The sequence below is a fragment of the Ovis canadensis genome, chromosome 3, assembly GCF_042477335.2.
Source record: "Ovis canadensis isolate MfBH-ARS-UI-01 breed Bighorn chromosome 3, ARS-UI_OviCan_v2, whole genome shotgun sequence".
Lineage (NCBI taxonomy): Eukaryota > Metazoa > Chordata > Mammalia > Artiodactyla > Bovidae > Ovis > Ovis canadensis.
In genome coordinates, this window is record NC_091247.1 from 171,901,334 (window position 1) to 171,912,880 (window position 11,547).

The window sequence follows — 11,547 nt, forward strand, 5'->3', positions numbered from 1 at the left end:
GGTGGGCTACAGTCCATGGGGTCACGAAGAGTTGGACCTGACTGAACGACCTCACTTTCAATTTTCACTTTCATGCATTGGAGAAGGACATGGCAACCCACTCCAGCGTTCTTCCTGGAGAATACCAGGGACGGGGGAGCCTGGTGAGCTGCCATCTATGGGATCGCACAGAGTCGGACATGACTGACGTGACTTAGCAGCAGCAGTAGCAGCAGAGCTTGGTCGGCCTCCTAGGTGGCTCATGGGAAAAGAATCTGCCTGAAAGCAGGAGATGCAGATTTGATCTATGGGTAAGGAAGATCCCCGGGGTGGAAGGGCAGCCATGGCAACCTACTCCAGTATTCTTGCCTGGAGAATCCCATGGACAGAGAAGCTTGGCAGGCTATAATCCATAGGGTCTCAAAGAGCCAGATGCAACTGAGGCAACTGAGCACACACAGAGTTTGGCAGGGGAAAAGGGCTGAGAAGGATTTCAAACTCAATCCAACTACTTAATCTCTTTTGGAAATTCATAATGCACGTTTATATATTAAAAGCTCTGAAAAGTCCTGACACTGAAAGTAATTTTCTCTCCAGCTGAACCAGTGTATCCCAAAATGTTCTGATCCTAGAGTAGCTTTATCACAGGTCATATATGAAAATATTGAGGAACACACAATTGCTGATGAGCAGTTTGGGAAACCGCTCTCTTGAAGCCTGAGACATATACTCTTCAGCCTCAGGAAAGAGGGCCCTTGAAGGGGAGAATTTGAAGGTCATTGAACTTTGCGCAGGGAGTAGATGGAGGTGGAGACAGAAAATATTTTCTGTGATTCACACTTTGAGAGTGACATAGCCTGGAAAACAAATGTAAAACATGACCAGATAAGATACAGAAAAAAAGAAGCTGGTGTTATTAAGCTGGTTTTCAGTTGCCTTACATCAGTGGTTCTCAAACGATGATCTCTAAACCAGCAGCAGCAATATCACCTGGGGATTTCTTAGAAACGAAAATTCTCAGGCCCCACCTGACACCAACTGAATCAGGAACTCTGGGATAGAGCCCAGCAAGCAGTTTTAAGTCTGCTGGATTCCACTGAGCAGGAAAGTTTGGAACCACTTGTGTACACAACATCAATATATAGCTTTACCTGTCTACAAAACGATTTTCCACATGTATGAATTTCTGGAGCCTTTCCAATTATTAATAATTGTAAAAAAGTCCTCAAAAAAATTAACTTACCAAATTGAGGAAAAGCTCTTTTGTCTATGCGCTTCTCTGTTTTGCTAGGCCAAATGCATCGTACATTTATTTTTTTGCAATAGGAATGAAGCAAATTAAGCTAACCGCAGCAATCAACTATCATCCCCTAATATTACTTGAGCAAAGTAATTTTATGTTTCATAAAAGTGAGATGGTGACTGCAGCCATGAAATTTAAAGATGCTTGCCCCTTGGAAGAAAAGCTATGACAAACCTAGATGGACTATTAAAAAGAAGGGACATTACTTTGCCGACAAAAGTCCATATACTCAAAGCTATGGTTTTTCCGGTACTCATGTATGGATGTGAGAGTTGGACCATAAGGAAGGCTGAGCGCCAAAGAACTGATGCTTTTGAACTGTGGTATTGGAGAAGACTCTTGAGAGTCCATGGACTGCAAGGAGATCCAACCAGTCCATCCTAAAGGAAATCAGTCCTGAAAATTCATTGGAAGGACTGATGCTGAGGCTCTAATACTTTTGCCACCTGATGCAAAGAGCTGACTCATTTGAAAAGACCCTGATGCCGGGAAAGATTGAAGGCAGGAGGAAAAGGGGAAGACAGAGGATGAGATGGTTGGATGGCATCACTGACTGGATGGACATGAGTTTAAGCAAACTCTGGGAGATGGTGAAGGACAGGGAAGTCTGGTGTTCAGCAGTCCAAGGGGTTGCGAAGACTGAAAAACAACAACAAAAGTGAAACTAGTGAGAAAAATATTATTTTCCAAGGATTTTTTTTGAACATGCTTTGAAAACAGCATGGTGGCTCAGAGGTTAAAGCATCTGACTCCAATGCAGGAGACCCGGGTTTGATCCCTGGGTCGGGAAGATCCCCTGGAGAAGGAAATGGCAACCCACTCCAGTATTCTTGCCTGGAGAATCTCATGGACAGAGGAGCCTGGTAGGCTACAGTCCACGGGGTCGCAAAGAGTCGGACATGACTTTACTTTCACTCTTGAAAACAGAACAGCTAGCCTCACCTCGACATTTAATTTTCATAAATATTTTGTACCAATCCAACATTTGCAAAAGAGCTTGATACCAATGCATAATGATATGGCTGTAACCCATTATTTCAAAAGTTAACTGTAGAGAGTTAGTTTACAGAGTCAGATCTGTTTACAGTCATTATCAGAATATCGCCATAGACATACAATTTACAAATCTGGGGAGGGAAATTTCTTCCCTGTCTACATCTTAATTTTCAAATTTTCAATGTTTGAAATACTGAATTTAACTGTAAAGGGTAAATAGATAGCATCCAGGATATTTGGTACAGTCCAGGCAACATTATAAAAAGCTCTCAGGAAAGTGATGTCAGGTGTCCTTACAAGGGAAACAAATCCGGAAACCAAACTCAGTCTTGGCAGTTAAGGAAGGCATAGTTTTCAACCATTTCATTTTAAAATGAAGTTGTTCTCCAGTTGTTGAGAAAATTGCTTCATTTTTTTTGGTCTCTAGAGTTTTAGTTTCTAGGCTTCCAGTAAGGTTCCACACAAGGCTCTATTAAGAGACTAAGCAGGAATTAAATAGTTTTTCTTTGTTTTTTAAACCTTGTGATATTAACTGCTCTTAGCTAAATTGATGGTCTGTCTACTGGGGAAAAAAAAAAAGCAGGGGTGATCTGTGAATCAGTATTTGAGCTTCCTGAGAAACGAAGCAATGCATAAAACTATCTTTAAGATTTAACAAATTCATCCCCTTATAAAGAAAAAAAAAAGTGAAAAGTTAGGGGTGTAAAGGTTTTTCCCTCTTAAGCATATTAAGAAGGAAGATGTGGCAATTAGCCATTTTCCCAAGAGCTTGTCGGAATGATTACTGACCTTTTTTCATCCTTGAAAGAATGAGAGGAGAGAGGGAGTAGCTGCAATGGCCTTTTCATTTGGTCATCTTTGAAATTTGGCCCACTGGTTCACTCTTAGAGAAGTCTATAAGGCTGATTTGTTTTTAGATGTGATCCTTCTAGTCTTACTTATTAGTTCACAAGGGCAAGTTTCTCAATAAACCAACTTGCCTTACCCAAGCCAATAGGAAGGACCCTGGGATCATTTTAGAGTTGATATGACTTATGAGGAGGAGACTAGAGGAAATGTTAGGCGTTTAACCCTCAAAAAATGAAAAACAAAAAAGGGAAAAAAGATGACAAGAAAGGTAAAAAGCAGGGGCAGAGAAGAAGGAAAAGAATTAAGCCGTATAAATGTAATTTTATTTCAGCCACAAGGAACTTGCAAATGTTAATTAATATTAAACTTTATGTAATAGAAAAACTGAAAAAGCACAGGACTAAGCAGGTTAGTGTTGTAGCCCTGAAGCAGTATTTGCAAAGGACCTGCGCTTTGCAATCAAGTAATTGGATACCAATCTTAGCTTTGCCACTGTGGGATTTTGGTTGGTTACTTAACTAAGAGTTTCCTCATAGGTAAAACTGGGATAACATACTTACCAGGTTGTAGGAGTTGAGATAATGAATGAAAAACACCTATATCACAACTTTTTCTTTTGTAAGTAACATAAACAGAAATTCAAATAATCTAGTGTAATTGTTTAGTTGCTGAGTCATATCCTACTCTTCCCCAACCCATGGACTGTAGCCTGCCAGGCTCCACTGTCCATGGGATTTCCCAGGCAAGAATACTGGTGTGGGTAGCCATTTCCTTCTCCAGGAAATCTTCCCAACTCAGTGATCGAACACACGTCTCCTATGTCTCCTGCATTGGCAGGCAGGTTCTTACAAATAATTTATACAAAAGGGGAATTTTGCTGTTTACATAACAGCAAAAACCAGACGTAGTACAGGCTTCAGGGACATCCTATCTAAGAAGTTCTCATGAAGTTGTCAATACCCACTTTCTCTCCTTCCTTTGGTTCTGCCTTTGGTAACCTTGGTTATCCACTCATTAGGTCAAAAGATGGCTGCAATATTTGTAGTTCTAAACTTTCTGGTTCAAATCTTTCATGAAAAAGGGAACAACGTCTGTAGCACAAACCTGACTCTAATTAGCCTAGCTTGCATCCATGAATGTCACTGTGGCCAAGGCAATTGAGTAAGTGGCCACATATACTCTACCCTTCAAGCCAGGGTGGATACCATACACTGAGAGTATGGGAAGAGATTCCCTCCAAAACAAAATGGGAGTTTACTCTTACCGTAAGTAGGGTATGGATGCAGGCATCCACATAATTAAAATGCAAAGGCCAGGAACCAAGTGAGCTTTTTCATCAGCTGGATCCAGGAAGTCTGCCTCAGAACACAGTCACTTCATCTTTCATTTGAGCTTCAGTCTGTGCCTATCTCTTTCTCTCGCGATTCTTTTCAAGTTCACTGGCATCTCTGGGATCACACCTTCACAGTTCCTAATCTAACGGAAAGGAATTTCTTTGAGAAAATTACAAAGAAGAACCCTGACCGGTCCAACCTGGGTCATATGTGTCTACCCTACAATCAAAAGAGTCCCACTGGATCATGTGGAATGGGGAACACGAAGTTGTCCAAGAAACAGGAGGGTGCTATTGACAAATGTAAGTGGGAAGGTGTACAGGACAGTCAGAAATCGCAGGGGTCCACTGTACCTGAGTAAATGCCAAGGGCATAATCAGAAACTGCAAATTAGACAAAGTAATTTTGGTGTGGACGGCAGGGTGAACCAAAAGGATTGAGTAAATGAATGAATAAATACATGAACTGTGGTATATTTATACTTAACATAGGACACTCCTCAGCAACAAAAAGGGATTAGTTAATTATATATGCAACAGTGTGGAGGAACTCCATAATAATTATGTTGAGTGAAAGAAGTCAGATCGAAAAAGAGTACATATACCATATGTTTCCGTTTTTATAAAATTATAGAAAATGCAAATTAATCTACAGTAAGAGAGAGAAGATCAGTGACTGTTGGGGCCCGAAGGAGGGAAAAGTTAAAAGAGGCATGAGTACACCTGGAAGGATGATATGTTCTTTTTTTCTGTATTGTGGTGAGTTTCATGGGTGTACACATGTGTGAAAACGTTGAATTGGACACTTTAGTTATGTGCAATTTATTGCATGTTAATCATAGCTTAATAATACTATTTAAAAGAGAGAGAGAAAATGTATTCCAAAACACTATCCTGTTTCAAGGCATTTAAAATTGTTACCTCACCTGTCTGTACAAGTCTGAATTTTTTGACAGTATTATAAATGCAAAGTTTCTCTAAATATATATATATATGCACATATATAGAGAGAAGTCACACCTCTTAAACCATAGGTAGTATCTATCCTCAAGGTCAAAGAAGAGGTTAATTAAAAGTACAAATAAGATTGTATTTTTTTTTTGACAGATTTCTGTCTATGGTGAAAAAGAATGTAGCAGTAGGCAATAGTAAGTGAGCCATTCCTATTTTAAACCTACTTGACCCTGTATAAAATATTGACCTGGTAAATCTAGAACATCCTTTTAAAGCAGATTATAGTATTAAATATGTAAGTTTTCTGAATATATATATATTTTGTTTTTGTAGTCCTGAAATATAGATTATCTGTGCAACTGAAAGTGCTTTTCCTCTAGGCAGGGGGAGACCTGCTGTTGGGCAGGACATCTTGTTTCTCTGGGCACCTGAAACTCAAGCCGTTAGGTAGATCACAGTCAGGACTGCTTTCCATAGCTCATAACAGTTAACCTATGTGCAAATGCTAGTTTGATTGGAAGGCATCAGAAGTGCTAAATGTTTTAGTATTACCTCTCATACACCTAGAAACACAAAGACATTTTACAAGGACTGCTTCACTCCTTCACTACCTTCTACTCACTATCAGGAGTAAATGGAGTCAGATATGCCCTTTCATTTTGCATAAATTGTCTCAAAAGTTTTACCATGATACAATGGAAAGACCATAGCAGCAGTCCCCAATGTTTTTTGGCACCAGGGACTGGTTTGTAGAAGACAACTTTCCTACAGACAGGTGGGAAGGGGAATGGTTTCTGGATGATTCAAGCCCATTACACATATTGAGTTTGCTGAGCAGGGGGAGAGCTCAGGTGGTAACGCGAGTGACGGGGGCAGCAGTAAATACAGGTGCTTCTTCCCTCAGTCACCCACCACTCACCTCCTGCTGCTCAGCCCTGTTCCTAACCCCTCGGGGGTTGAGGACCCCTGGACTATAGGATTCAAAGAGAAATGATTCAAATCTCAGCTCTACTATCTGTTGTAAGGCAATGAGAAAGATACTCAATCTTTCTGAGCTTCAGTTTCATCATATGTAAAATGGGCTTATGTCATGCAGTCTTTTATGAGGATTCAAGACACCAAATGTAAAAGTGCCTAATGCAGTCTTTGGCACTTAACAGGCAATGAGTAAATGTTGGTGTTCTTTCTTCTACTGCACACTGTGACTATAAAAGTCATGGAAAAATACTGTGATGAAAATGCATCTAGGTAGGCAGAGATCTAAGTTTATAACGCTCAAGAGAAATAATCTGTTTTCTAAGAAGAGGAGCCAAAATATTCAGAAAAAAGAAATAGATACAAACAGTTTTACTGGAAGATTAGCAACTCTATTTAGAAAAGAGGTGTTTATATCCTAGTGTGTTTCATCACAAGCATTAACATTCAGATGAGAAGGGTCAGTAATAGTTACTATGAATAAAATACATGTACTTTGTGATCTCTAAAGATTTTCCTGGAAGAAGAACAAAACACATGAATATAGATTCTTATTTTTCTTCTTTTTACATCTTGTATTTATAAGTACAACTATAAAAATAAACCTCAATTTTATTTTATCAGTGATTCTCAAGTAATTTCAGGTTTGGGAAGTGGAAGAAGTCTTCTAATTCTCATGTTTACTTTTCAATGATCACTTTGTTCAAAGTATTACTACAACCAATAGCTATTTGGCATCTACAATGTACCATGCACGTAAGGAGTAGAAAGATAACAAGCAATGTCTCTGTCCTCCCCATGAGGGGAGAAAGAGATCTGATTGTAACTCAAAAATAACTAATTGCATAAGATAAAAATTTGAGGAATTCCCTGGTGGTGCCAGTGGTAAAAAATCTGCCTACCAATATAGGAGAAGCAAGAGACGCAGGTTTGATCCCTGTGTTGGGAAGATTCCCCTGGAGTAGGAAAGGACAACCCACTCCAGTATTCTTGCCCAGAAAATTCCATATACAGGGGAGCCTAGCAGGCTACAGTTCATGGGATTTCAGAGTCAGACACAACTGAGCACGCATGCCGTACACCATCTATATGCCTAGTGGTTAGGACTCAGCACTTTCACTGCTGTTACCTGGGTTCAATCCCTGGTGGAATCGTCAGCAAACTAAGATCCCGTAGGCCCCATAAAAAAAGGTAAAAATTTGAATGTGCTACTCAGGAAGAGGACTCGGAGGACTTCTAGTTGAGAGAAGTGGAGGGTATAGGAAATCAAGGCAGGTTACTCTCTTACAGAAGACCAGTCAACAAGCACTTATTGGTGACTAATTAGGCGTCTAGTGTTGAGTGCTATAGAGAATGCAGAAGTACCTTAAATTGTAATCCCTGACTACATGGAATGCTACATGGTTTGATGGAATATCCTAGCCAGGAAGAATTTGCAAGGTAGGCAGGCTATCTCTACTCCTTTCATAACTTAAAAAAAAAAAAAGAAAAGAAAGAAAGAAAACTTGTCTTTTTTTTTTCATTTTTATTATTTAATTTTTTTGTCTGAGTTGCATGGCATTTGAGATCTTAGCTCCCTGACTGAGGAAGTACAGGACCAGTGGACCACTGGAACCACTGGGCCACCGGGAAGGTCCCACCTTTTAAAACTGTTGATATATTTATTTCAAATGGCAATGGCTTGTTAATATTAATTGAAATATTAGCAGCAATCCAGTCTCAAAAAAAAAAAAAAAAACAGCTGCTCTGCATGTAGAGACAAAAGGCGAGTGTTTTTCTTTGATTGATTTGATAAACAGTGAAAAAAAGAAATCAAGACATTTTGAAATAGTCTCTAGTCCTTTGCCAGATTGTGAATGGGCCACGCCATTCTTCAGCAATTTTGTTTGCATGACAATATTTTGAAAATTAAAATTTGAAGTTAGTTATTTGGTTACTGCCTAGGCACTTGTTTTTAGAGAATAGTCTAGTTATGGTGAAGAGACATATAAAATTTTCATCTAGTGTTTACACATAGCAAGATTAACTTGGGTACTAAACTTCTATTAGAAAAGTTAAGCATTTTATTTCACAATAGATGTGAATCCTCAAATTTATTTAAAAATGGTTGGTTGGTTTAGTTGCTAAGTTGTGTCCAACTCTCACGACTCCATGGACTGTAGCCTGCCAGGCAAGAATACTTGAGTGGGTTGCCATTTCCTTCTACAGGGGGTCTTTCCCACCCAGGAATTGAAACCGGGTCTCCTGCATTGCAGGCAGTTTCTTTACCCACTGAGCTACAAAGGAATCCTTTATTTAAAAATAATCTTCAGAAATAAATTTAGTTTTTATTTGTATTGTAAGCCCATTAAATGTGAATTAATCTATTTCTTTCCCTAGAATCAAGTTTCCAGCTTTCCCATCTAAAACAACTTCAGTCCTCTAGTGTGGCACCTAAGTTTTTCAATTTTTCCCCTGAGAAGCAGCGCTTGTCCTATTGTATCTGATTCATGTCTTCTGCTGTCTTGTAAATTGTATGTCTCAGCTGTTTTTTGCAAGTCACGTACTTCCAGCTCAGATTTAGGCATGTTTGTATGGCTCACTCCAGTGACACCCTGGCCAGCAATACACAACAGGCTCAAACTATATCATAATTGAGCCTGAGGGAGAGTAATTATTTTATTTGAAAGAAAGAACAAATTAGAATGAGAATTAGCTTGAAGACAGACCTTGAAAAAATGACAAAGGATGGAAGAAAAAATTATTAGGGTCTTTAAGCACTTTCTCTTTTTCTTATAGAAGATAAAAGTGTTAATTAAATGGTCTCTTTGCCCATTACCTTTGTGGGTGAAAACTCTAAAATTTATAATAATACTACAAAAGAGTCAGAACACAAATGAAAGAAAATCACCCATAATTTTTCAACACAATAACTTTAACCATTGTGAAGTATCTCTCTGTAGCCTTTATTTCATATTCATGCATCTTTAAGTGAAAGTATTAGTCGCAGCCATGTCCAACTCTTTGTAACCCCATGGATTGTGGCCTGCCAGGCTCCTCTGTCCATGAGATTCTCCAGGCAAGAATACTGGAGTGGGTTGCCATTCCCTTCTCCAGGGGTTCTTCCTGACTCAGGGATCAAACCTGGGTATCCCACATTGCAGCAGATTCTTTACCCTCCGAGCCACCAGAGAAGCCTTCATAAATCTTAATATACAGGTAATTTTGTATCACATTCTTCATTTATGGTTATCATAAACGTGTTTCTGTTGTCTTTATCCTATTTGCTGACTGCCTAACACTCTGGAACCTGTGTTTCCAGGGCCCTCCCCATCTTTCTGCAAAGTCTTTCCCAAAGTGTGCTTGGGAGTCACTACAGGGAATGAGTTCTTCACTTGTGTTTCTGTCTGGTCAGCTGTCATGGGTAATATCTAATTGCTCTTCTCCATTGCTGGAGACTACCATGTTTTCAGGAAGCTGAGTCTGTGAAAACTGATGCTGCGCCTGGATACTATTGACTCCCATTTTAGTTTATCCTCTTAAACCACCCACCTGATGCCACTCACATCTGCTTCAACCTACAGGGTTCCTACTTGCAAAGAGGGGACTTTGGGCTGGGGGCCTATGAATGCCCTTGGGGTTCCTTAGAAGTAGGCGCACACTTTTCCTGAACTACCTCCAGGGATTCTCTAGGCAAGAATACTGAAGTGGGTTACTATGCCCTCCTCCAGGGGGTCTTCCCCACCCAGGATTGAACCTGCGACTCTTATGGCTCCTGCATTGTAAGGCGGGTTTATATCTCCCTAGAATTCACTTGTTATATCCTAATCCCTAATATAGTGGCATTAGGAAGTGGGAGCTTTAGTAAGTGACTAGGTTATGAAAGTGGAGTCCTCATGAGTGGGATCAATGCCCTTATAAAACACCCCAGAGAGCTCCCTTGTCCTTTCTGCCTGAAGGACTCAGTAGGAAGGTGGGTGTCTATAAAATAGGAAGTGGGCTCTCACCAGACACCAAAACTGCCAGTGCCTCAGTCTTGGACTTGCCAGTCACCAGAACTGTGGAGATATAAATTTCTGCTGTTTATAAGCCACCCAGTCTATGGTACTCCGAGCAGCCCAAATGGACTAAGACAGTGTTACATACAGAGTTCAGACAATGGCGAAATGACACAGCAGGAAAAACTAGGGTTTGGGTTTAGAGAATAGAGACACACCCAGGTGAAGGCCAGTGTTGGTTATTTAAGATACTTAAGTCTGCTAGAGGATTTGGAACTGGGACATCTGTCATTAAAGAAGAAAAACAAGCAGGAACAAGATGAGGTAGGTGGCGGATGGATTTCCCAAGCAGCTGACAGGTCTAGACAGGTTGGAGGTGAAGGTTGAGAAAATCCAATAGTAACACATTTGGAACAAAAGCTTTCATTTTCAGTTTTTTGTTTGTTTGTTTTTGGTTGATTGGTTGTTTTTGTTCTGATTCCAAAGAACTTTCTTATGTGACCGTTGCATATTCCACTGAAGAGCTTTAATGACAATAGAGTACAGCGGTCTTAGACACAGAAATTCCAGTTCTAACACTTACTAGCTGTGACTTTGAGCAATTATTCCAGTGTTCTGGTGTCTGCACTGTAAAACGAGGTGGCCATATTAATTGCCATGCTCAGTCGCTCAATTGTATCCGACCCGTTCTGACTCTATGGATTACAGCCCACCAGGCTCCTGTGTCCATTGAATTTCCTAGGAAAGGATATTGGAGTGGGTTACCATTTCCTCCTCCAGGGTTATTAAATCTAGAGTTCTTAAATGTTTTGCAGAGGGAGTGTCATTCACCTCCACTGAGCAGATGAAAGAAAAGGATCACTGTCTCACAAAAATGCACATAAACATCCCTTCCAATTTGGGCACACACAATTTTATCACTTTAGAAACTGATTTCCTTCATGTAGAAAAAAACTTCCAAAAAATTTCTTTTTCTCATTCTTGTTTACTCATACAAATGAAGAAATTTGAAATTAATCCAAGTGTGCAAATGTAAGATAACAAAATTAAAATTCCTTCCCAAAGCAAATTTAAATGAGAAGGCTATCATCATTTGACTTGAAGAGAAAAAATTATGGCATAATTTTTATAACACAGTGTTTGTCATTTGTGCTGTTCTATCCGTTTTGACTTTTAATTTT